A 25,189-nucleotide genomic window follows, 5' to 3' on the forward strand; every position below is an offset into this window, starting at 1 on the left:
CGCTGTGGCTCCGGTCATTCGGCGGTGGGGGGGTGGCGGCGGGTTAGTTGGTTTGAGGTTAGGTTTCAGTGCGGGTTTAGGAGCGCTCGCTGGGGTTCGGTTGGAGAAGCAATCTGCCGTTTTGTGCCCCATTTTTCCACACCTCCCGCAGGGCCCGCGAGTGAATTTCTTCCTTGGATATGTGGGACCGGCTGTCCCCCCTTGTGGCGCGGGTACCTTTGGGTAGGTGTTGGTTTTGTCTTCCGTCGTTGCCATTAGGAAGGTGCGGTGCGCGTGTTCTGCTTTCCCCGCGAGGTGGATCCAGCCGTGCAGAGTCTCCGGATCGTCCCGGTAGAGAGCCCATTGAAGTACTTCGCGGTTGAGCCCCCTTTTAAACATTTCTAGCAGGGTGGTCTTGGACCAATCGTTGATCTTCCCTGCTAGGGCTTTAAATTCGAGGGCGTAGTCCGGGACAGTGCGTGCGCCCTGTTTGAGGCTTTGGAGTGCGCTTTTAGCCCTCTCTTTGGCTAGTGGGTCCTCAAAGTAGCGCTTCATCTCGGTAATGAAAGCATGGAAGTCAGAGAGGGCGGGGGAGTTGGACTCGTACATTTGGACGTACCAGTCCGCCGCCCGGTTTTGTAGTTTGATCGCCACGGCTGCGATCTTGTCCGCTTCGGAGTTAAAGGAGTGTCCGTGCCGTCCCATGAATTCCCTGGCGTTCATAATGAAGAACGACAGTTTCGCAGGGTTCCCGTCAAAGAAAATGGGGAAGTCCTTTGGGGCCCGGGCGTTCTGTGAGTCCTCTCCTCTCGCTTCCCGACTCCTGGCTTCGTCCGCTTGGGCCTCTTGTTGATTAGCATTTGGCCCCTGGGGGTGCGACGACTCGCTCGGGGTATGGGCCTGCACGGGAACGTCGTTGGGCGGCGCCGGGGACATCAGCAATTGCAGCATGGTCCTGAGGTCCTGTAGCTGGGCCTCCATGGCTGCGAGTCTGGCTTGAGTTTCCCCGTCCGAAATCCGCGCCGCAGCTGGGGTCGGGTCTATCTGTGTGTCTGCCGGGTTGAGCCGCTGGTGGGGTTCAGGCAGTCCCATCCGCTGGTCCGCTTCCTCCGTTTGGGGGTGCGTCGGCTGGGTTGCCTCTCTGTCCTCCACCGTGCTTGCCGCAGTTGGGCTGGCGCTCCACGCCCGTGGCTGGGGTGCGATGTGGGGCGGGGGGGTCTCCGCTGGTCTCGGGAGGTATGTTGCTCCCTCCCGTGGCCGGGTCGCCTCCGCCGCCATCTCCCTCTGGGGTTGGAGCTGAGGCTCGGGGTGGGCCGGGCGGGTGTCCGTGGCTCCTGGGGTCCGCGGTGCCTCTGGCCTCGATCGGTCCTCCTCCGCTTCTTGCCGTGCGGTTTGCCCGCTTTGGCCGTGACGCGTCGGCCTCATCGCTCGTGGTCTTCTCGCCGTCTATTCCTCCCGCGGCTCGTTGTCCAGTGGGGCTCGGCGAGGCTGAGTTTGTGACTCTCAGCTTTATGTCATGCACTGCCTACCGCAGAGTAAAACGCAGACGCTGATTCATGTGAAAGCAGGTTCCGGTTTATTTTGTGCGTAGTGTCAGTTACGAAAAAAGCTGAGAGTGAGAGGAGCGCGCCGGTGCGGGGTTTAAATACCCCGCGCCGGTCAGCGCCCCCTCACCCTGGGTTACGTCATCCCCCCTTTGTCCTGCATGCTGTCTTGCCGGTAGGTGAAGGGTTGCGAGGCCCCAGCTGGTGCTCCGGGATCGCCCATCATCGGTTTCCTCATTCAGCCGGTGATTGCTGTCAGCTGGGCGATCTCCGTTGCGCTTGTGCTAACAGCTTGGGTGTGCCTCGCGATCCGCTTAGCCTTTGTCTTTTCTTCTTTCTCCTTTGTGTTCTGATGGCTGCTTCCTCCGGCTAGAGTCTGTGGCTGTTGTTGTGCGTGCTATGCTTATCTTGAGCCCCTTCCTCTGCTTCCTCGTTATTGTCATGTGTGCCGTTGTGCTGATGTCTTCAGCTCAACGGCACTCATGACACCGCTCCACAATTATCCAAAATTTGATGGACTATGTTCAGCTTGGGCCACATTCTTTTGCTGCAGCTCTATCCCACATTTTTTCAGAAGAGTCCCTTGGATCTTCTAGAGAGGTTTTTCAGTGTGCAGGCAATTGCATTGATGAAGAGAGAACGCTAAGGGATATTAGTAGTAGTAGTACATCTGCAAGGCCATAGTTTCTCCTCCCTGGATGTAGGGGGATGTATAATTATGGAACTCCTTTTAACTTAATTATCAGATATATTTCTTTCCCACAGTTAACTAGTAGATTCCATTTCTTTTCTATCAAGCCAAAGGGGTAGGGATAAACAATTCCAGCTAGATATTTGGACTCTGAATCATTGGGACAAGTAGGTGAGTGCTGAGGAATCTTGTAGGGAATTTTCCAATAACCAGCAAAATTTCTAAGCCTTACTTTCTAGTCATAGTCTTATATCAAACTCAGCTGTCTCTAAGAATAATGACTGAGTTTCTTTGTGGACAGCCATTATGTACTTGGTATGGTTTTGGCTTAGCACATTGTATGAACTCAGTCAACTCTGAATGGTTCAATAACAAAACATTGTTAAGCCAATCATGCTTTAGTATGAGGTGTGAACCCACTCTAAGTGTTTGGAATGTTTTCTAACAAAGAGTACGGTATCATGATGAAAAACTCCTATTACCAGTAAATGCCTGTGTTTATGAAGAAGCAATTGTATCTGCTGAAGGGGTTCTTCAGGTCCTGTTACAAGTTCTTTGTTTTTATGACCTAGCCTACATTTGGGAACTTTGGGGTCACTCCAGAGAAATAATATTGGTTTAAAATCCAAAGTGAATTCTAAAACAGCTAAATGTGTATTGGGTTTTGAAACTTGCTTGCTTTCCTGTTATTCTGGTTCCCCAGAGGTCTGGCACAAAGAGGAGCCCACAGTGTTTTTTATTTGATAGAGCAGGCTCCAGGAAGCTGCAGAGGGATCAAGACAGGTTACAGCCAAAGAGCACTGTCTTTTCCAAAGTCAGGAGAGGGATACCTGAAAACAGATGCAGGTCTGCTCCCATCAACAACAATCACCATTTTTTAAAGCTGCTGTTGTACACTGTTGCAGATTTAAAAGAAAATGCAAAAAGTAAAACGATATTACAAGACAGTCAGTTTCAATAAATCATCAACTTTCAGAGCATCTTGAAGGTATACCAGTATACTGCATATACCTTCTAGCTGGTGAGATGTGGAAAACAATATATTGCTTGCAAGTTAGTCTCTAAATTAGAGATCCTAGCTTGCAGAGAATAGCATGCTTGAGCATGAACATACTTGGGTAAAACTGCTGTGGTTGAGCTTCTGGCATACTGATCAAAATATGGCAAAACTGACCAATATTGTCCTTACCATTAGCGAGGAATGCTGCACAACTAAGAATGTTAACCTAGTCTACACTTTAACTAAACAGAATTATGTAAAAGTCTCAATTGACTGAACAATGATGGGTAACGGTGGTCAATATCTTTGGGCCCATCTGATAATTACCATTACCATATAGAAGATTCCATCATGATGCAGGTGCCGTTCTGTGTCATTCTGACATCACTATGGTTTAGAACAGATGCTGATGGCTATGCGACTGTTCAAAGTCTGTGTTAAGTATGCCATTGTGTATCTCCAATGATTAGAAGAATGCCATACTAGTGTGAGCAAGTTGACATTGTACTAGCTCCCACTGCATAAGGCTCTTGAACTGAGATCTGCAGTTCATTGTATCATCCAGATCCAAAATGAATGTTTATCTTGAGATCTGGGATCTAGTCTTAGTTCTGATATAACCAACGTAAGTTACAAAGTCTGCTTTCCAGCCTCCGAGGTGACTTCTGTTTTGGGTCCAGATGACACAGTAAATGGCAAACTTCAGTTGAGGATCAAGGCATGGTGATGAGAAATTACATGACAAAACATGTGTACTTGTGAACTAAATTTTATGTCATGTGAACACTGATAGAGCAATTGCATCAACCATGGGTAAAATATATATTCAGCAAATTAATTTGCTACTAATATCAACGATGCAATGATAAAAAGCCTGCAGCAGCTCCAGTCAAAAGAAAGGTACTGTACAGACACACAAGACTGAGTTTTCTCTCTACTCCTTGATCTCACTGATTTGCTCCTCCCTAATAGGTGAAAACGGAGTGAGAGCAGTAGAAAAGCTGCTGCAGAAATGGCTTTGTCTTTTGGCTGGTCCTGCACTGTTTCCCTGAAGGATAAACTTGTAATCACAAGCTAACAAATAGTCAAGGTTTAAATATGCTGGATCACGGTTAATGGTAACTAAGCATTACATACTAATGCACTACTAATGTGCCCCTTCTTAGTCTGTAATACAGTATTTTCAGATAATTAAACAAGTAAAGCTTGATGGATTATATGCATCCAGCGTATGAATCTATGAGGATGTTCACATATTCCTACCTGGCTTTCCTCTACCAGAGTACAGGGTGAATCAAGGCCAGTCCTATCACTTCCTGTTTGTCTTGTTGATCAGTTAAAAAGGAATATATCCACGGTGATCTGATCGCAGAGGGGTGGTTTAAGAGTAGTTATATTCTGTAGAACTGACCTTGATATGCAGAAAAATCAAGTAGCTTTATACTTTGATGTATTTCTTGAAGTCATTTTTCCCAAGCTTTGTTGCAATCATTGGAACTACAGTATTGGGATTGAACAAAATAATTTCTGAAGTTATTTACCATTATAAGAATGATGTTAACAGGCAAGGGCAGGAATTACATGGAAGCTGCTTTTGTGTACCTAACACTATAATGACAAATTTTCCCAAAATGTAATGCCCCTCAATAAGCATAGAATCCACTGTTTTCACTATATGAGCATGCGACACACGTTTGGTAACTGGGGAGAAACAGGATATATTAAACAGACCTTGCTGTTATTTTTGTTTCGATGACACACCAGTTGCACTGCCATATTTATTGGGGTTTTAGACCAATTTTCTATCTATGACTGCACAAGGGCATTTGATATAGTTGGAAAGAAGGAATCTTTTCCTCCCTATGAATCCCATTGACCTTTTGATGCTTTGCTTTAACCTGATCTTTTCAGAGGACCCAATCCAATCCATTTCATAATCTCTTTCATAACTTCACAATGCCAATAGATAGTCGGTGTGGTTTTCTTTGCTTATATAAGTAAAATGTACCTTCACCTAGCAGTATTTGCTATTAAAAATGATGATATTGCAAATGTTTTGAGGTGCATTATACTTGGTAGGATTCAGAAACACAACTGCTTGAAAGAACTGTTGTAATGATTGCCCAGCCCAAATACTCAGACTCACAAGAGGTTGCTAAATGAAATCTGATTTATTAGGGAACTTAGGACAAATACAGAGAAAGCTGAGAATGAGCAAAAGCGCGCCAAATACAAACTTAAAACCCTCAATGCGAACGTACCCCGCCTCCCTGCCAACAGCCCCGCCCGTCCCAGGTGCTGGCAATCGTCAGAACTGCTAGCCTGGGAAAGTAACCTTGAACATACCAGATAACCCAAACACATTCCAAAAGCAGAGCCAAGAGATAAAAACTCCCATCCTCCCGTGAAAGATGAAACACGCATCCAGCTAATGACATGCGAAACGTTACGATGTATCAAAGACATTGAAACGGCGAACATGACATACCGCCTCCCCAAAAACAAAGTTAGGGACCTGGCTTAGCGGGATAAGCAGAATGGAAACGGGCAACAAGGACAGGAGAAGCCACATCAGAGGCAGCGACCCATTCTGGATGAGGGAAATGCTTCCAACGAACTAAATACTGCAGAGTATTGCGAAGGCGTCTAGAATCTAAAATTTCTTTAACTTCAAAGTGTTGTTGACCGTCAATCATGATGGGGGTTGGAGGTGGAGGTTGGTCATGCCAGCGGTCAGAACGATAGTCGGTTTGAGCAAGCTTCAATGAAAAACAGGGTGTAAGCGTTTCAGATTATGTGGCAAGTCAAGTTTAAAAGTTACAGGGTTAATTCGAGCGGTAATGGGGAAAGGACCCACAAACTTATGTGCCGATTTCTTAGAAGGTTGTGATGACTTAATGAACTTAGTCGATAGGTAGACCAGGTCACCGACTTGGAAGGCAGGCTGAGGGGCACGTTTCTGATCAGCATAATGTTTGTAATCCAATTGGGCATCAGCCAATGCTTTTTGAATCATCGGCCAAGAGTCTGCAAGTTGCGTTGACCAATCCCCCAGCGAGGTTGACCCACCCGAAGGTTGTGGTAAATCCGGGATGGGTACAAAGTCTCTGCCCTGTGCGACACGAAATGGGGTTTGACCTGTACTTTGATGAACCGCATTGTTGTAAGCAACTTCCGCAAAAGGGAGGAGGTCCACCCAGTTGTCTTGCTGGTAATTCACAAAAGCCCGAAGGTATTGCTCTAGCGTAGAATTTAAAGCCTCTGTGGCCCCGTCCGTCTGTGGATGCCACGCCGTGGACAGGGCTTGCTTCGTTCCTAGAAGTTTGAGGAACGCCCGCCAAAATTGCGAAGTGAATTGTGTGCCCCTGTCCGAAATCAAGCGAGAGGGACATCCGTGTAACCTGTACACGTGTACTAGAAACAGGCGGGCCAATTGACGTGCCGAAGGAATTGACATGCATGGGATGAAATGGGCTTGTTTCGAGAAATAGTCTTTGACCATCCAAATCACAGTTTTGTGTTGACTGGGTGGTAACTCAACAATAAAGTCCATGGAAATTTCATCCCAAGGGCAAGCTGGGGTAGCCACAGGCTGCAGCAGCCCCTGAGGTTTACCCGCCTTACGCTTTGACATAGCGCAGACAGAACAGGAGGCGACATACTCCTTGACGTCTTTGCGTAAGGTGGGCCACCAGAACTGCCTCCGAACAAGGTGCAAGGTTTTCACAAACCCAAAATGTCCCGCTACTTTGTCATCGTGTGCACGGAGCAACACATCTTTTCTTAACTTCTCAGGGACGTAGAGACGGTTAGATTTCCAAGCAAAACCCCGGTCAAAAGTAACATTGTCTTTGTTTGCAAGCAACCAAGTATCAGTTTTCAACTCTTTTAGAAACTTTTGTTGCAACTGGGAAGGAATTGACAAAGCAGTCGGCTGCCCTGGGTCCGCAGCGGTTGGCTGTTGCGCTCGCGTTTGGCTGCGCGTCACAGCCTGCATACCCAATTGGGGCGCCGTCCACAGGGTGCTGACCACTTCTGGCGCTGCACCGGAGTCCTGGGGTTGTCGTGACAACGCGTCAGCCAGGAAATTCTTTTTCCCCGGAATAAACTTCAATTGAAAAACAATGCAGGAAAAAATGAATTTGAGAAAAAAATGACATCAGGAGGAACAGGTTGGAGCTTGTGTACATGTTCTGTGAGTTATGCAATCACCGGATATACCTGCATAGATCTATAGCAGAAGGTGGAAAAGCCAGGAGGCATTTGTTTCTGAAGGATATGGCAAATGGAAATGTTCCACAGAATTGTGTCTTGGAATTTCTCAGAACAGCCAAAAGAGATTTTTTGTTAACGCTAAAGAAGGCAATCAGAAATGAATGGAAGGAACTAGCCATAAACTATTACAACTGATGAGCATTATCACTCAATATTTAGCTTTATCTACCCTGAACACCTACAGTAGCTTTCTCCAACCTGGTGCACTGTAGATGTGCTAAAGGTCATTCCCTAACCCTAACTGTAGAATTCCCATCCAGTGGGACCAATCCCAACACATCTGCAAAGATGTGATCTTTTGGGCAATCTTTTATGTTTTTCAGAATGCTTATACTGTACATACTATTTTCTACAGTTTTGAGGCTGGAAAATGGTGGCATGTTTTGCATCTTAAAAATTCAGTGTATATCATGGGAAGGAAAGCTGTGGCTTTCCCAGCCCCACAAACAAGAGTAGTAGTTACAAGCTGCATATGCCAAACCTTTCCTATCATTCTGTCTTGATGGACTACAGCACACGGTAGTTACCAATAGTCACTGGATGTCACAACAGTTAAGTACTCTTTTTTGCCTTTTCAGTATAGGACAAGCACTACAAACAAGGGCACAAAACCAGCAGCCCTTCATCAGAGCTTTGGCTGCAATCCCGAAAGTCTCTGTAAACAACTCTGCAAAAGTTTCTGATCTGTACTTTTCATTCAGATCAATCCAGAGTTCTCACAGGAGGGCACAAATGTGCAGACTCAAATTATCATAGTTCAGACAAGTTAAAGAAGCCCCAGCTTCTTTGAGAAGTCTAAAGTTCTGGGAAAGGTAGAAGGAAAAACAAGAACAGGACAATCAACAGCAAGGTGGACTGACTTGATTAAAGCAGCGGTGGATGCACCTCACTTGATGGGCCTTGTTGGTGATAGATCATCCTGGAGAAGGTGGCCTTTTATGTGGCCGCTACCCATTGATAACAGCTTGATGGCACATAATCAGTCAACGATGCAGAAGTGGGAGATCATTACAAACATTACAGAAGCATAAAACGAACGTATATTAACTGTATTTATTTTATTGAAGCTAATTTTAACTTTAATTTTTGTCCTGCTTCAATACATTTTTGGCAATGTGACGTCTAACACATCACTCAAGGACCAATATAGCCCTCAGCCTGAAAAAGTTATTTAGCCCTGTTTTGTTGTAAATGAGGAAGAAACTCATCCTCACCAACTACGCTCTCCTTGCCATCAAGCCTAATGCTTCACACAACACAATAAGCCACCATGTCTGTATTTGCTATTGGACTCTTTACTAGTCAACCACATTTTAACTACATGTTGTTACTGTCTGTGTTTGCACAACACACTAAAGCAAAAACTAATCACAGTGGCTGAGTTTGCACATCACACTCAGCTACATGCCAGCTAATCACATTTCAGTCTACCACGTTCTACAGAATTAGTCAAGTTATATCATGTAAATCCACAAAATTGGATTGAGTAAATCATGGTTGGAAAAGATATTCAAATGCCATGATGTGTCTATACCCACAAAGATCAGAATCATGCAAGCCTTGGTATTCCCTGTGCCACTCTACGGAAGCAAAAGTTGGACTTTGAAAGAAACAGGATAGGCCAGTAGTAATGCTTTTGAATTATGGTGTTGGAGAAGACTCCTGAGAATCCCATGGAGAGGCTAGAAAACAAACAAATGGATCATCAAACAAATCAACCCAGAGTTCTCACTCAAGCACAAATAACCAGGCTCAAATCATCCTACTTCATCCTACTACACATTATGCATAGAGATAGCTGTCTGGAGAAGGCTGTAATGCTGGGAAAGGTGCAGCAAGGTGGACAGACTCAGTTACAGTGGCGAATCAATGAGTGCACTGTCAGAAGACCTGAAAGGCCAGATTAAGTACAGATCGTCATGGAGAAAATCTATCTATGTGATTGGGTAATAGTCAACAACAAATTGATGGCACATAATCAATCATTAATTAAAAATCATGGTTTATACAATCACATGTTAGTGTTTTGTGCAAATATGTCCCAGATTTCAGAAGAAGCCTGTTTTCAGCCTTGCTGCCCAGGGTTCATTTAAGAGTTACTAGAGAACTGAGCTCTGGGAACTTCTAGAAATTATATTTCTGTGCCAGCATTTTATATTGATTCACTATCATTCCTGTCAACACAAAATTGATTCTATTAGCTTCCTCATATTCTCAATGGAAACGGAGAATAATAAATGTTTTGAGGAACTTTATTACTACTTAACAAAGCTAATTTGATCATAAATTCCTGACTTTTTACAGAATTTTGTTCATTTATCCACTCATTCATTGAGTCATTTCAACATTTATATACTGCCCTTCATCATAATTATCCTAGATTGATTTACAGTGTGATTTAAAATCCAAAGCAATGGTAAAATATAGAATAATCTTTGATTGTTGTAAGCTGCCCAGAGTCATTGGGAGTCAGGTGGCATACAAGTTTAATAAATTATTTATTATTAAAATAAATAAAACTATATTAACGTCAGACAGACAATAATCCCATAGTGGAAAGCTGACATACAATATATGGGATGCCACAAATGAAACACCCCTTTCCTTTGCTGCCTTTAATTTCCTCTCAAGTGCCAATAACAGATGTAAATGTCTGGACAGGTTGATATGCAACGAGTCTGTTGTTAAGCTATTAGTACTGACTGCAACTATTTATAAATGGCTCTTCTATTCTCTGGGAACTTTAACACAATTTTTAAAATATAAAATAAAAGCAAAGCAAAAGAAAGACAGAAAGAAGCCATTTTAATGGTAAAATCCTTCAGAAACATCTGTTTCTGAAGATCTAAAATTTAACTGTAATGATACTAACATGTTCTCCCTCAGGAGAGAATGCTATAGTCAGGTCATTACTATGTAGATTTCAGTCTATAAAAGGTATTAAAAGTTCAAAAATAGCACCTCAAATTAGATTTGAAAGTGTACTGGCAAGCAATCAAATCTCCCAGGCCTAGCAATCTAAATGTTCTCAGATAGGAGCTTCATTTGAACCACAGAAGCTTCTGAACACTTTTCAAGGGCACTCCCATGTACAGTACATTACAGTAGACAAACGGGCTGGTACCAGAGCTTGAATCACCACTGCAAGATTATTAATGCACAAAAGAAGTCCACAACTGCCAATACATGCTGTCAAGTACAACTGAACCTCAAGTGACAATACAAAATAAGGAGCCCTCCCAAGTTGTGTGCCTCATTGTTTAAGAATTCAGCTGTACATTGAACGAAGCAGAATTTTATTGTTGTAATGACATATTTCATATTTTTATTTCTTTGTATTTTTCCTACATTTTTAAGCACCTGTTATATATATTTTTATAATATGGGGGGGTTGTTTTTTTTCCTTTTTCTGTCATTATTTTAAAAAGCAATAAATAAACAAGCAAGCAGAATTACTTCTTTCTTGCCCAGAAAACTCTCTACTCTTAGTACTCCCATCTTACCACGATTGCATTTCAGTGTTAACCATTATGCAGATCATTAGCAAATTGAAACAAAAATTCAGTCCCTCTACTTACCCTCCTAATTTAAGGGACAAGGAGGAATATAGCTGTACTAGACAATCTTTTACCTTTTGGGTCATCATTTTAGAGATATTTCTTTACCAGATTCCTCAATGCCTTCAACAATGGCAGAGCTTCTAATGTACTGTCTTCACTGGAAAAGTTCTTAAAAATTCAGGGAGATATTCAGAGATGTATCTGCCTTGAAAACAGCTCATGTCATTCATACTGAACTGTATAGCACTGTCAAACATCAGGAGTTGACCACAGGAAATGTTTTATGACATTTTGTATTATATCATAAAATGTGTTATGATAATTTTTGTCATAAAATGTTTTATAAAATTTGCCAAATTTCAATTCCAGGGGAGTCATAGGTCCCAGATTTTGGACACATTCTCTAAGTTAGCCCATTGAGCTATGTTGGTTTAAAAAATTGTTGCCTTACGATGCACCGTTTTGCCCAGTTAAAGGTTACACACAGACAAACAGGAAAGCTTTAGTAGTATATAGAGGAAGGGCCATCCTAAGTCATTTTGTTGCTTGAGGCAAAGAACAAGAGGTTTCCTTATTCCATGAATGTTTTATTGAACTGGCAGCTGAATAAGTTCAACAGTGGCAACAGACATTATCCTCTTTCCTTACTAGAATGCAACAGGTTAACTGAAGAAGCATATGGCAAATCCCTAGAGCACACACATGCACACGCACAGAGCTAAGCCCTCCAACACATTGCTTCTGTTCATTCCTGGTCAGCATCATATGAGATGGTTACCTTATTCCTCATCAGGGAGAGAATAATGTATAGCATAGAAGTGAGAATCATAAATTAAAAGATCATTGATTGCTATTTGTTTACAGTTTTAAAACAAATTTCAGCATTTTTCTGAATACTTTCATTCAGAAGATCACACTGTTTACCACTCAGAATAAAGAAGGAATGGTGTTGCTTTCTTAGTTAGGAAGGGTATAGCAAGCAAAGTACTTGGCTACAATGCAATCAATGAGCAAATAATACCAATTAGACTTCACGGACAACCTTTTAATATGACAATTATCCAAGTTTACGCTTCAACCGCTGATGCAGAAGAAGAGGTTGATGAGTTTTATGATCAAGTTCAATCAGAAATCAACAGAATTTGCAAACAAGATGTGCTGCTTGTGGTTGGAGATGGTAATGCCAAAGTTGAAATTAATGAGGAGGAAAATGGAGTTGGACAGTATGGCCTAGGAAACCAAAATGAAGCAGGAGAATGACTTATCAATTTCTGCCAATTTAATGATTTCCTGATTGCTAACACCGTCTTTAAACTGACCCCTATATACATGGACATCACCAGATGGAGTATACCAAAATCAAATTACTATACTATTAGGAGAAGGAAGAATTCAGTTATAACAGCTGACTGTGGAACAGATTAAAAAAAACTACTCATGTGCAAGTTCCATGTTAAGCTAAAGTGGAAGAAGAAAGAGAACCAGTTTCTACAATATGAACTGGAGCATATGCCCATCATTTCCAAGGAGAACATTAGGAATTGCTTTTAAGTCCTGAACCTCATTGATTAGGAACCAGGGGAACTGTGGAATGACCTTAAAGAAGTTGTTAAGGATGAATGTGAAAACAGACTGCCAAAGATCAAAAGAAAAGAAAAAAAGGAAACAAACTGGATGTCACAACAAACAGAAAATTGCAAAGAAGAGAAGCTAATGCCAAGAAAGACAAAGATCTCAGCAATGAACTTAAGAATTTCAGAGAACTGTCAGAAGAAGCAGTATTACAACATCTGTAAAGATACTGAAAATGGTAATAGATATAGAAAAACAAGGAAAGTCCTCCAAAAGATCTCTGAATTCAGAAGGAGGTTCCAACCTCAGGTTGGTATGCTGAAATATGCCAATGAACAGATAATAACTGATTCAAAGAAGATCAAAGAAAGAACTATTGAAAGAGTATACGGAAATTTTGAACAGTAGAGATACCAATATTCAAGATAGATTAGGTATTCCCTGTTTACAAGAACCTCTAGTACTAGAAGATGAAGTTAGATCAGCACTCTGATCACTACCAAGTCAGAAGGCTACAGGAATTGATGGAATATCTACAGAAATACGGCAAGCAACAGAAGAAGAATCAGTAAAGGTTCTAACCAAGTTATACCAGCAAATCTGGAGAACGACATAGTAGCCAACAGATTGGAAGAGGTCAATTTACATGCCAATACCAAAGAAAAGAGACTTAACAGAGTGGGCAAACTATTGTACAATATCCTTAATTTCACACGCTAGCAAAATAATGCTTAGGATCGTCCAACATAGATTAGACCCTTGTATGGAAAGGGAGATGCCAAATGTTCAAGCTGGCTTTCGAAAAGGCTGAGGAATATGAGGACATTATTGCTGATGCACAGTGGATAATTGAGGGAGCTAAAGAATATCAAATTGAAGTCAATATGTGATTCATTGATTACAGAAAGACCTTTGATTGTATTGATCGTGCCAAACTGTGGAATGTACTTAGAAAAATGAGAATCCCAGAACATCTCATTGTCCTCATGTGAGACCTATACACAGGTCAGGAAGCTGCAGTATGCACAGGTGGCGGCAAAATAGACTGGTTCCAGGTCAGCAAAGGCTGTATACCCTCTCCTTATTTATTCAGTCTATATGCAGAGGGAAGCTGGATTGGAACAAGATGAGTGCAGTTTTAAAATTGGAGGAAGAAACATCAATAACCTGTGCTATGTTGATGACACAATTCTGGTAGCTGAAAATACAAATGATCTTCTAGCTCTTGTAATGAAAGTCAAGGAGCACAGTGGAAAAAAAATGGGACTAAGATTATATATAAAGAAGACCAAACTAATGACAACACGTACAGCAACTAGTCTTAAAAATGACAATGAAGATAGTGAAGTGGTAGATCGCTTCAGCCTTTCAACATAGCTTCTGCCTATCAATATTAAAGGAATTAGCAGTCAAGAAATACACCACAGACTAGCACTTGGTAGCACAGAAATGAGGCCTTGGAAAAGATGCCAAGATGTGTCTATACTTACAAAGATCAGAATTGTTTTAAATTATATTACTGGGCAAACTGTTTGTCATGGATAGTTAGATGGATAAAATTCCCAAATAGTAGAATGTCAGTATTAGGAGGTGCTGGTTTAGCCAACAGACTTTATAGTTATTTATGGCATAAGGACTCAAAAGAAGATAAAAACTTAGAAGTATTTAAAAGGCAGAGCTTGATATGAACATGGAATTCCACAAAAATAATAAGTGCAGCAATCTAGACTTTAGCTTCACCTTCAAATGTCTTTTATTCTGGAGACAACTATGACAAGAAAAGTGTAATTACGTATGCAGATATGATGGAGAACACTCGCCCATGATTACTCTTAAGTATTCCTATCTTAGCTGTTTAGTTTCCAGCAATTTCTCTATCTTCTTAAAAGGATTTGTCTTTTCCTTTTGTTGTTATTTTATTTGTTGACATTTTCAACTGAGATATCTTTCCTCATCTTTACTTGCCTAATGCTGAAAGTCTGTTTTCAGTTCTCTTATATCATTGTCCAAGGTTTTCATTCTCCATCGTTCTTGGGCTGTCATGACAGCTCATTCTGAAAGCCATTTTGGATCTTTTCCTTTTTGAAATGTTTGGAATATTTTTTCCACTTCTGTTTTCACAATGTCTCCTATTTCTTCCCAAAGTTCCTTGGGTTCTCTTTTGCATATGGGTTCTGAATCTATTCCTTCCATTGATTTTTATAGTCTGACTATATTTGTTCTTGTCACAGTTTACTGGCACACCTACTCTCTTTAATTGTTTAAGTTTAATCTGTATAATTGACACCAGTAATTCATTATGTGTTCCACATGGCACTTGAAAATTTTCTGGTTAACTGGGTTGCACTTCTCCATCCTCTGTTTTCTATTATGTCATCAACTTTATTTTGATGTTGTCCATCCAGTGATATCTATCTGTAGAGTCTGTATTTATGTTGCTTAAAGCAATAAATAATCCTTTTTAGAGTATAAAAAGGATTATTTATTTATAATCCTTTATATATAATCTTAGTCCCATTTTTTCACATATCCTCATTATGTTTACTCACCCAATTCTTGTGATTCCAGACTCCTCCATTTGTTTTTTTTAAATTTCAGTCAACCATTAACAGTACTGTGTCCTTTCTTAATGTTGTATCTAGCACTTCCTGCAATTTGCCATACCATTCCTCAATGTTTATTTCCACTGAATTCTGCAATAAATGCATATGTTTATTTGGCATTGATATTCATTGGATATGCACTATGCTGATGACACTACCTTGATGGCCGAAAATGCAAAGGAGCTGGAAGCTCTAGTAATAAAGGTTAAGGACCAAAGTGAAAAAATGGGACTAAAATTAAATATAAAGGAGACCAAACTAACGACAACAGGCAAAACAACCAGCCTTAGAAGTAGCAATGAAGGTATTGAAGGGGTAGATAGCTGTAATGTTTTATTATTTTTCTTATGTCTTGCATTGTGAGCTGATCAGAATCATAAGATTGATATGGTAGCTATATAAATTCAATATATAAATAATCAGAAGAGTACCTTCTGATCTGGGGGGGCAACTATGTTTCTGCCATGCTTATGTAGTCTTTTTGGCAACAGTATAAATGCGGTTTGCCATTGCCTTTGGAGGGGGTTGACTTTGGAGTTATTTATTTTAGATTAGCTGACTTTCTTCATTCCTGCACAGCCTACCAATCCTCTCCCTCATTGTGGGTTACTCTTACATTTGCCTCTTCCCCTTCAACTTTATTAACAAGGATGACCTTACTAGGAGCTCACACTCCCACCAGGCTTGTTGTCAGGGTCACTGAAGCTACTGAGTCTCTCCACCACATCATGGTGGCAATTCCTTGGAAGGATAATTAAATGTACTTCCAAGTAAATGTCTATAACATCCTTTCCAGTATAATGCCTTTCCATGTGTTGGGTCAATAATTTACAACATCAGTATATTCCCCAGATGAATTACAACCATTTAATTATAAGTCTATTATTTTGTATCAATTTTTAAGTCCATTATTCTACCTTTTAACTTAATAAATCACATTTCAGAAACACATGATTTAGGTTTATACATTTTTACATTTTAAAGCATTTCCAAATCTCTATTTGCAAAGATTTAATCATGTGTGCTTGTGTTCAATCTTTTTTTTTTTGGTTTGTTTTTTCGCAAGTCCACCATACATGGTAAAATGTCCTTTTGTTGTTCACATTTCCAACATTGCTTAGAAGTATCTTTAAACATTTTAGATAATTTCTCTGCTGTCATATACCAATGGTACATCATTTTATAAAAGTTCTCTCTTAAATTATAACATGTGAATTTCAGATCTTTTAGCCACATTCTCTCCCATCGGTCCATCTGTATATTATAACCAAAATTCTTAGCCCATTTTATCATGCGCACTTTAACTTATTCTCTTATTTCAAATCTCAACAGAAGTTTATACATTTTAGCAATCAAATGTTCAAACTGTTTCTAGCCTGCTGCCTTAACTACTATACCAAACTGGTTCTCTTTGTATGACATACTGAATCACAAATTATCCAACCATATTTTCGCCTAGATTTCTCTGTAAACCCGGTGCTAGTTTATAATAGAAACAGAAGCACCAATTAATTATTTAAAGTGGTTTAGATGGAGTCTAGCTAACAGTCTTCTCCAATCTACTGCCTATTGAAGTATCATTCTGGCTGGGAACAACAGGAGTTTTCATACTACAAGATTTATTCAATTAACCCAATTTTCTGGGTTTGCATGACACACTGAATTATCAACTAACCACACAGGCTGTGCTTGCACAATGGGCTAGACCATGGTCATCTGGGGAAGTCAAAAAAGTCAAGATGGTGGTTGTGAAGGCACAATTGAAGCCCCATACCTTTTGAATGTCACACACACAAAGGAGTGAGGCTTGGCACATGCAGTCATGATCACTACCTTATTTTTTTTTTACCTTTCCCCATAAAAGCTGTTGTGCTATACACAACTATAGTTTGTAGTTCAGCGTTTCACATGGAAACAGGCTAAGCCAATCACCCTGATTAATGAAGAGTATATGCACCACATCTTACTTGCCACTGCATACAGCCCTTTAATCAAGGTCCCAAGCTCACTTAAGATTACTGTAACAGCATCATGTGGTTCCACAGCAACCACCATTCTAAGTGGTTTCAAATGTTACAAATTCCACCATGCATAAGGAAATATCACATGGAAATTTCAGAAGACAGAATCTGGAGCAATAGCCTTATGCTAGAGAAAGGCAGATTTTGACTGAATGTTAGAAAAAAAATCTAATGTTGACAGTGCAGCCATGGAACTGTTTATTAGCAAGGTAGTGAGTTTGTATTCACTGGATATCTTCAGGCAGAGACAGCAAGGCATCTATCATGGATGTTTTAACTGGAGTTCCCACACTGAATAGAAAGTTATCTAATTGACCCCTTCTAAGACAATACAGATAGTCCTCGTTTAGCTACTGTTTGCAGTTACAACAGTGATGAAAAAGTAACTTTGCAGCCAGCCCTTGCATTTATGACCTTCATAGGTCTGTAATAAGGAAAGCTGAAGTAAGCACAGTTGTGGTTTCACTTAGCAACAGTTTAGCTTCATGACCAAGTTGCCAGTCCCAATTGTGGTTGCTAAACAAGGATACCTGTAATTCAAATTGGAAATGTATACTCCCTCAAGTTCAAATGTATACTACCCCATAAGCATGGGACCTTGTTTATATGGTCAGTTATGACAAGTGGGCAAGGAGTTAAGATGGCAGCACATGCATTCTCATTAATGTCACTGACCGGCTAGGTATGTTATGGTAGACATATCACAGTGATTCTCCTAAATCAAAGATCTGAAAAAGTATCAAATAGAGGTCCAACCTAGAACTGTCACTGAAAGTTTGCAAAATCCTTCTTCATATGCATAGACTTATTCAAAGGTTTGCTACTTTCCCTCCCAATTTTTCTCAGGTTCCCCTCTTTTCACCTTCCTTGATTCCTTTTAACAAATACACTTCTCCTTTTTTTTTTAAAGTCAACAGCTGATAACAGCTGGTTATATAAGGGAAGCCATGCTTTTGGGCTCTGCCCAAGGCTTAAGAAAAGAGAACAATTCATTATTAACAGGAATTTACCAACATATGTAAATACCTGTACATGGAAGAGCCCTATTTGGAGAAAATGGGTAACGTTTGCAACAGTTATGAGTTTAGGAAAGATACCTTCCCCCAGAAACGGAGACCAAGCTGCTGCAATCTACTGTGTGTCCCTGCTCCAAATGCAACTCTTAAAATATGCAAAAGACCCAAACTACTGCAAGCTATAGGACAGCAAGAAGGGAAAAGGGGAACCCGAAGAGGTGATACCTGTGATTATGATAATGAGAAGAAAGTGAGGAAAAGCTGCGCTGTTTATACAGAGGCATGTTTTAACGACCAAATTAACGAACAAGCCCAACCCTCGGAAGATCAAAGATAAATGCCAGCCGCCTACAGGATCGACTAAAGGAATACGACACCAAGTCATCTGTCCACCCCCCTTCGGAAAATACTTGTTTGGAAGAACCCCCATTGCACATCGCGCCGGACACCCCCGAGCGCCTCTCCTCTTGATTTCCGAAGTCTTCACCCTCCCCACACATTTTCTTTTTCCGCGAGTAATATATGCAAAAAGCTGCTGCTGACAGAATTCAAGGGACCATCTTTTCCAGGAGACAAGACCCTTGTCATCACCTGTCACTTTCCCTTTTGTTCGAGGAATGAGGTGGGGGGGCATCAACCTACGACTCATCAAAGGTTTGTTTAGTTTTGAGGAACAAGAGCTTCATGCAGCGTTTTTCCTAGAGAGCTTTGCCCCACCCAGGTTCTGGAGGGCTAACTTGTAAAGGAAGTATGAACTAGGTCTGGATTCGAATTCCTTCTTCCTGCGGTCTCTATACGGAGCCAAATTAGGAACCTCGAGTCCTGAGGACACATGCCCGAGCAATTCACGGCCAGGAGCTGCACTCGCCTTGGCCGGTCCCAGTTTATTACTGCAGATGATTAGGCCGCCAGCGCGAAACCCCCAACAGAGCGGCTCCCGCTATTCTGACGGGCTTCGCCAAAGCTCCGGTTTATTTAAAGGGCTGGAGGGGAGGGAGCAGGGCGGATTGATTTTTTTAATGGATTTCTTTCAAGCTCTCAAACTATACTAAACATCCCTTGTTTATCCGTGTATCCCTCCGCAGCGAATCTTGCGAGGAATGTGTAACCGTATCGGCAATGTTCTTCCGCCGCCTAGAGAGGTGTCGGGACTGCAGAGATGCTTGGCTGGTACCTCGCTTCGGCCCGTCGAGTTAAAACACCAAGGTAAGAATCTCTGTGGTGGCGTATTCCTCCGCCCTCGCAAAAGAGATCTTCGCCCTGCCTGGAGTGTCCCTCCGCCTCCTCGGAGCGCACAAGCAGGAGGCGTTTCTTATGGCTGTGTGAGGAAGCCAGTGGGCCTAGAGGAAAGACAAAAGGCTTTTGCGCACAGCAGGATTTCGCCCGCGCGGGTCTGCTGGAGGTGACAGGCGCTTCTTGTAGAAGACTCGCAACGCGCCGCGGCCCCGTTGTAGCGCTGCAGGGTCGTTGTGCGCGGCCTCGGGGACTTCTTCTCGCGGACGCGGCGGATGGATCTCCTAGGTAGCGTTGCTTGAGATCATTCGCCCTTCGCAGCCGCCATCTTGGATTTTAATCCGCCATTTTTCCCCTTGGAATTATTTTTATTATTATTTTTATGATTAATTTTTTTCCGCCTCTGGTTGGGAGTCTCCGCAACGGCGACAGAGGCTTTGGACCTGGGGGCCGCGGGTGGCGAGCAGGACGGTGGTGCCCGGTGGCAGTCGGGAGGTGAGTCCTTCGCGTGGACGAGAGGGGGGGCTGGAACTGGCACACGGGCAAGGGCCCCACTCCTTCCGGGGAGGGGGCGGGAGGGAGAAGCGAGGCCCGCTGGGTTGGGCCGGGCCGGGCCTGGGGGCACGGAGGCGGGGGGGGCTGCTTCTCGTAGCTGAGAAGGAAGGGGGGTCCTCGCAGAGAAAATGTGGGGAGAGCCTTTATTTCCCGTGGGGCTCGGCCTAGGAGGGGTCTGTTCGCCTTCCCCGGGGAGGAGGACAATGCGATAGGGAGTGGGGCTGAGGGGAGGACCGGCCGAGGTGAGAGGAAGGCGGGGGGAGCCGGGCGATGCTTGGCAAAGCGTCGAGGGAAGGAGCCGGGCCGCCTTCCCAGGGCCGGGTGCGCCTGTCAGGCTGGAGGAGGCAGCGGGAGACCGGCGGTGCCGGCAGAGGCCCTCGCCAGCCGGTGACCCTGGCTCGGCGCAGCCCCTTGTGGGTTTCCACGCCGGCGGCTGCTTTGGGTCATCTGCTGCGCTGTCTCCAAAGAGCTGGACGGACTTCGGCTGAGTTCCCTCGGGGGTAGGCCTCGGGGGCTTAGCTTCAGCGCTGGCCCTCGAGGGCAGGGATCTTCGGATGGGCTTTTCCCGGAAGAGCGGAGTCCGGGAGCGTGCAGTTCGTGCGAGAAGGGCCAGAAGGTAGCGGCTCTGGGCCACTCGCAGTTGAGACTCCCGCACACCCGCTTGGGATTTGGTAGCTATGACAGCTGACATTCCTGCGCTCCTGTGGCATTTCAGGGAATGAGGCCGGGACATTTCTCTAGGTGGAGGAGGATCGTACGCCTGATTTTGTCCTGAGTGGTCGTGATTTTCCTATCGTTTGAGAGAGGTTTGGGTAGTCGTGCTCGAGGTAGAAAACAGACATGACTGGACCGGGTAGGGTTGACTCTGGTGGAGAAGCTCACCACCCCCGGCCGCTGAGAAAAGCCAGAGGCGGCCTGTAGGGGGCAGTGGAGATTCAGAGAAGAGTCTCTAAGTAGAAAGGACTTCATGTCCGTGGTCCAATCGAGCAGTAAGAGAAGTTCACGCTATTCCTGTCAACTATAAGGATTTTTCAATACTGGTATGATTTTGAAGGGACATTCTCAATGTTGTAGAATGAAACTCTGACTAGCTGGGAATATAATCATAGAGGAAAGAAAGGACGTAACAGTCCCTTTTGATTATTGTGAATCTACATCCCATTATTTTTGGTTCTTAGCAGTTTTTTGAAAGGCTGTCATTAATACACAAGCTCAGTTCTCTCCAAGTACAGTATATTACTGAAGCTCTATTGAGACAGTTTTTTTCCAAAAAATGTTTCTTTCAAAGAACATTACTTGCTAACATAATTAGATGGTAACATCAGTAAGATCAGCAGCATGTTTTCTGAGAAGAAAAAAATATTTTTGTTGTCTAACAGTTTGGTTAAAGTCAATAACATACTGTGCCATTGTGTGAAATGGATACATTATTGTATCTCAATAAAGTGGTTTGGTAAAGAGTTATTTTTAGGGAACTTGGCATTACTCAAAAGCTTGCTGGGATACTTTGAGGAGAAGGCATGTAATGCTGAATAAGCATTTCAAAAAGACCCCTTGTCCAAATGTTGATATTGCCCTGCTACAAGTAGATTGTGAACTGTATTGTAACAGGGTGTGCTTTTAGTTAATGCAGGATTAGATAATATATCTAATCTCGTATTCTCTGTTCTGGAGACCGCACATATGAAACTTAGGTGGCTAAGAACTCTGGGAGTTGCAGTCCCAAAACATCTGAAAGGCACCAGTTATGGAAGATAAGCTTATTCTGTGCTTTGCAGCAGGTTAAGGAAAGAGAGACAGAAGCAAAATCTTTGGATTACTTTGCAGTGTACAGAAATTCCATGGCCAATTAGTACAATATGAAAACTGTACCCTAAATATAGAAAGTTTGAAAATCATTGCTATAAATGGGGTCATATTTCGTTCTCTGATAATAAGGAATAATTCTCACAGGTAGCCTGTGAAGGCATAAAGTTGTGTGATGACTGGATTGCCAGGCTGACAATGGAGGCTTAGCATAGTAGAATGCTTCACCATGAAGGAAAAAAAAAATAGAAAATCAACACATTAAGAAAGGTTAGTCTTTTCCTCAGCTTGTTCCTTAGCTACTGTTTTTCTCTGTGTGAGTAGTTGAGGGCAGAGCATTAAAAATATGTGAATCCCACCTGTTGTCTAAAGTGATTGTCCAAATAGATTTAAAACTATGTTTTCTTTGTCACAACTAGGTTGAAGGGTTCTAGGAAAGGTAAGATAAGGTCTTTTATTGAAGATGTATAATCTTTGGAGCTATGCAGAATTTGAAAAGATTCCATTGAAGAAATCTGCCATTAAATTTGAATACTATTTGGATAGCTTCTATTTATTTACAAATGTATTGACTACCTGGATGGTAACATTATCATGAAATTTTAATTATCTGTGCAATCAGTGCACTTTTTAAGATGTCCACACCAATTTCTGTCTTTTTGAACCTTTGGTCTAAGTGCGTCTTTTTATTCATATTACTTTATGTTAAATAAAAAAGGGTGGGATAAAAATCTAAAAAAAATAGGTTGTTTGGTAGGTTGTTTTTTTTGTATTTTGATAAACTATCTCGTAAATCAGTGTTAGCCTTTGAAAAAACAAAATCAATTTGGGTGCAATATTTTTATGAATTCAACTTAAGGTTGCAAAATTTTATGTAAGCTTTCAAGTTCTCCAGAAGATTCTTATTCAAGCTAGATAGTAAACAAAGAGAAGAGGGGGAGTCACTGATATGATACATCTGCATTTAGTAACAGTTTTACTAAACAAAGAAAAATTATATCTTTTCTCCTTTCTATTTTGTCAGATAGGTACAAAGCAAATTGTTTTTAGGAATTTCATACATGCAATAATGATAGTATTAAATTATACTTGAGTTTCACAGTATATTGTATTAGGGTTTCTTTGTTTTCATTTCCCAGTATTGTATAGTACGTGCCTGTAGTTCCCATTATTCCATGTATTAAAATGTTTGCTTTACTTAAAATGCTCAATGAAGATTATATTAAATGTATTTATAAATGTTGTTAGACAGATATATTCTGTATTTTAGGTAGGTCTTAAGGTGGGTTTTGTTTTTTTGTTTTTTGTTTTGGGGAATGTGACCTACTTTTGAATTTCAACCATTAAGGAAAGCATTTGTGGGAATGATTCTCTTTTTTGTGTATCTAACTTGTAAATACAGTAGGTAAGAATTTTGAAGATTGGGATGGTGGTGTTTTTTTTTTCCGGTAGCCTGTGCAATTTAAAATTATCTCATGGTTCCAATTTATATATGTAAGTATTGATTAACAGGATACCATGAAATTATCTATCTTTACTAGGAGTGATATCTATGTTAGAGAATGAGCAAGCTTTTGGATTCTCTAGAATGCTTAATTAGACAACATTAAACAAAAGGGTCTGGCAGTTGTGATAACACTGCATGATGTGCTGACAGAACTCTGCTAAATTCTAAGTTTAGGTTTAGCAAATTAGGCAAGTCCAAACTATTATCTTTCTTCTTAGTTTCAGTATAGTTTGGTTAAATCTGTTTCCCTAAGGGTTACATTGTTACAGTTAATTCCATTGTGATTCAAAGACTTGTGGGGTACAAGTCATCTCTTTTCTGCCAACCTCTTTATGGATCCTATGCATTCTTTAAAGAAACCATATATATAACGACTGTTACATCAAACAACTAATTGCCAGTTTGGTATTCCTTATGGATATGCTGGCATAGTATACGTTAATGTTAATTCAGTTTTCATAAGTTTCTTAATATGACATTACAGAGATCAATATGGTTAAAAAAGATGTTGAATACAGGTAGTCCTTGGTTAACGATGGTAATTGGGACCAGAATTTCCATCACTAAGCAATGCAGTTGTAAAGCATGACATCATGTGGCCTCGTCACTTAGCCACGGCAATCCTGGCAGTCCCAGTTGCTGTCATTAACTGAATCCCACCTGGTTGTTAGATGGCCCCTCCCTGATCCAAGCCATTCCTGCCTTGGTCTCTCCCAACCCTGAGACTTGGTAAGGTAAAGGACTACCTCCTCTTCAATATCTCCCCACCATCTCTGCCCTTTTGGCCACCCGGCCGACCTGCTCTCTGTTGGTCCTGCCACCCCCAACTGATCTTTGCTGTCTTCTTCCTGCTGATGATGGGATACACCTAACCTGGCCCTTTGTGAGGCAGCTGCTGGCCACACCAGGCCTTCTTCCTGAGGCTGCACACACCCTTGTCCAAATCAAAGCCTCATGAGAAGGCCGTGTGCAATTTGGACAAGGGCGTGTGTGGCCTTGGGAGTATACTTTTTTTAAAATACTTTTTAAAAATAAAGGCAGTGAATATTGGCTCAATGTGTCCAGTAAAGACATGATACAGTACACTGTTCGGGATATTGTCTGTTTAACCAGAATACCTTTATTAATAGGTCTTGGATGAAGATCACATTGTGGGACTGATATTGCAAGATTACAGTTAGTTCTAAAAGGTTATCTTAACACTCTGTATATGTCATAAAAAGCATCTTAATTTCACTTGTCTGATCTTGGCCTGGGTCAGAAGGTTCAGTGAAAGTGGGATTTACTGTTGTCTCTTCAAGTTAGGTCAGCCTCTTGTGCTGAGAAAATGTTATGCCACAGTATTCTTCTGGACTGGTTATGGGGGCGTGGGAGTGTGTTGCAGTGATTTGCTTCCTTCCTCAGTTGGTGTTGATGGGAGGGGAGAGATAATGCCTGTGATCCCTTGTGGATGCCTCAGGGCTCAATGCTCTCCCCCTTGCTGTTTAACTTGTACATAAAAAGTTTGGGTGAAGCCATCTGTCAGTTTGTGGTTAGGTATCATCAGTATGTTGATGATACTTAGCTCTACATCTCAACCTGGGCTGTGCATGTGCAGCTACCAATGTACTAACCCAGGGTCTGGAGGCTGTTGGGGTCTGGATAGGGAGGAACAGCCTTTGCCTCAATCATGACAAGACTGAGTGGCTGTGGCTGTTTGACCCCCTTGGGTCAGGGATATTTTCACCATTGGTATTGGATGGGGTTGTACTTCCCGTTCAAGACTGGTGTGCAGCCTGGTGGTCCTTGTGGATTTGTAGCTGCTGTTCGATGAGTAGGTGGTAGCTC

General features: G+C 42.0%; 1 protein-coding gene across 2 annotated transcripts in view; it reads left to right on the forward strand.

The window, feature by feature from the left end:
• Nucleotides 1–19,870: 19,870 nt before the first annotated feature.
• KMT5B (lysine methyltransferase 5B) overlaps nucleotides 19,871–25,189 on the forward strand; it is a 46,761-nt gene continuing 41,442 nt past the window's right edge. Inside the window, exon 1 of one of the 2 annotated variants that reach the window (XM_063289260.1) lies at nucleotides 19,871–19,996. The gene's annotated coding sequence lies outside the window, so the exon portion shown is untranslated. The remainder of the gene's footprint in view (nucleotides 19,997–25,189) is intronic. The other variant, XM_063289261.1, reaches the window with a different exon arrangement.

This window comes from Candoia aspera, chromosome 1 (genome assembly GCF_035149785.1).
Source record: "Candoia aspera isolate rCanAsp1 chromosome 1, rCanAsp1.hap2, whole genome shotgun sequence".
NCBI classification, from domain to species: Eukaryota; Metazoa; Chordata; class Lepidosauria; order Squamata; family Boidae; genus Candoia; species Candoia aspera.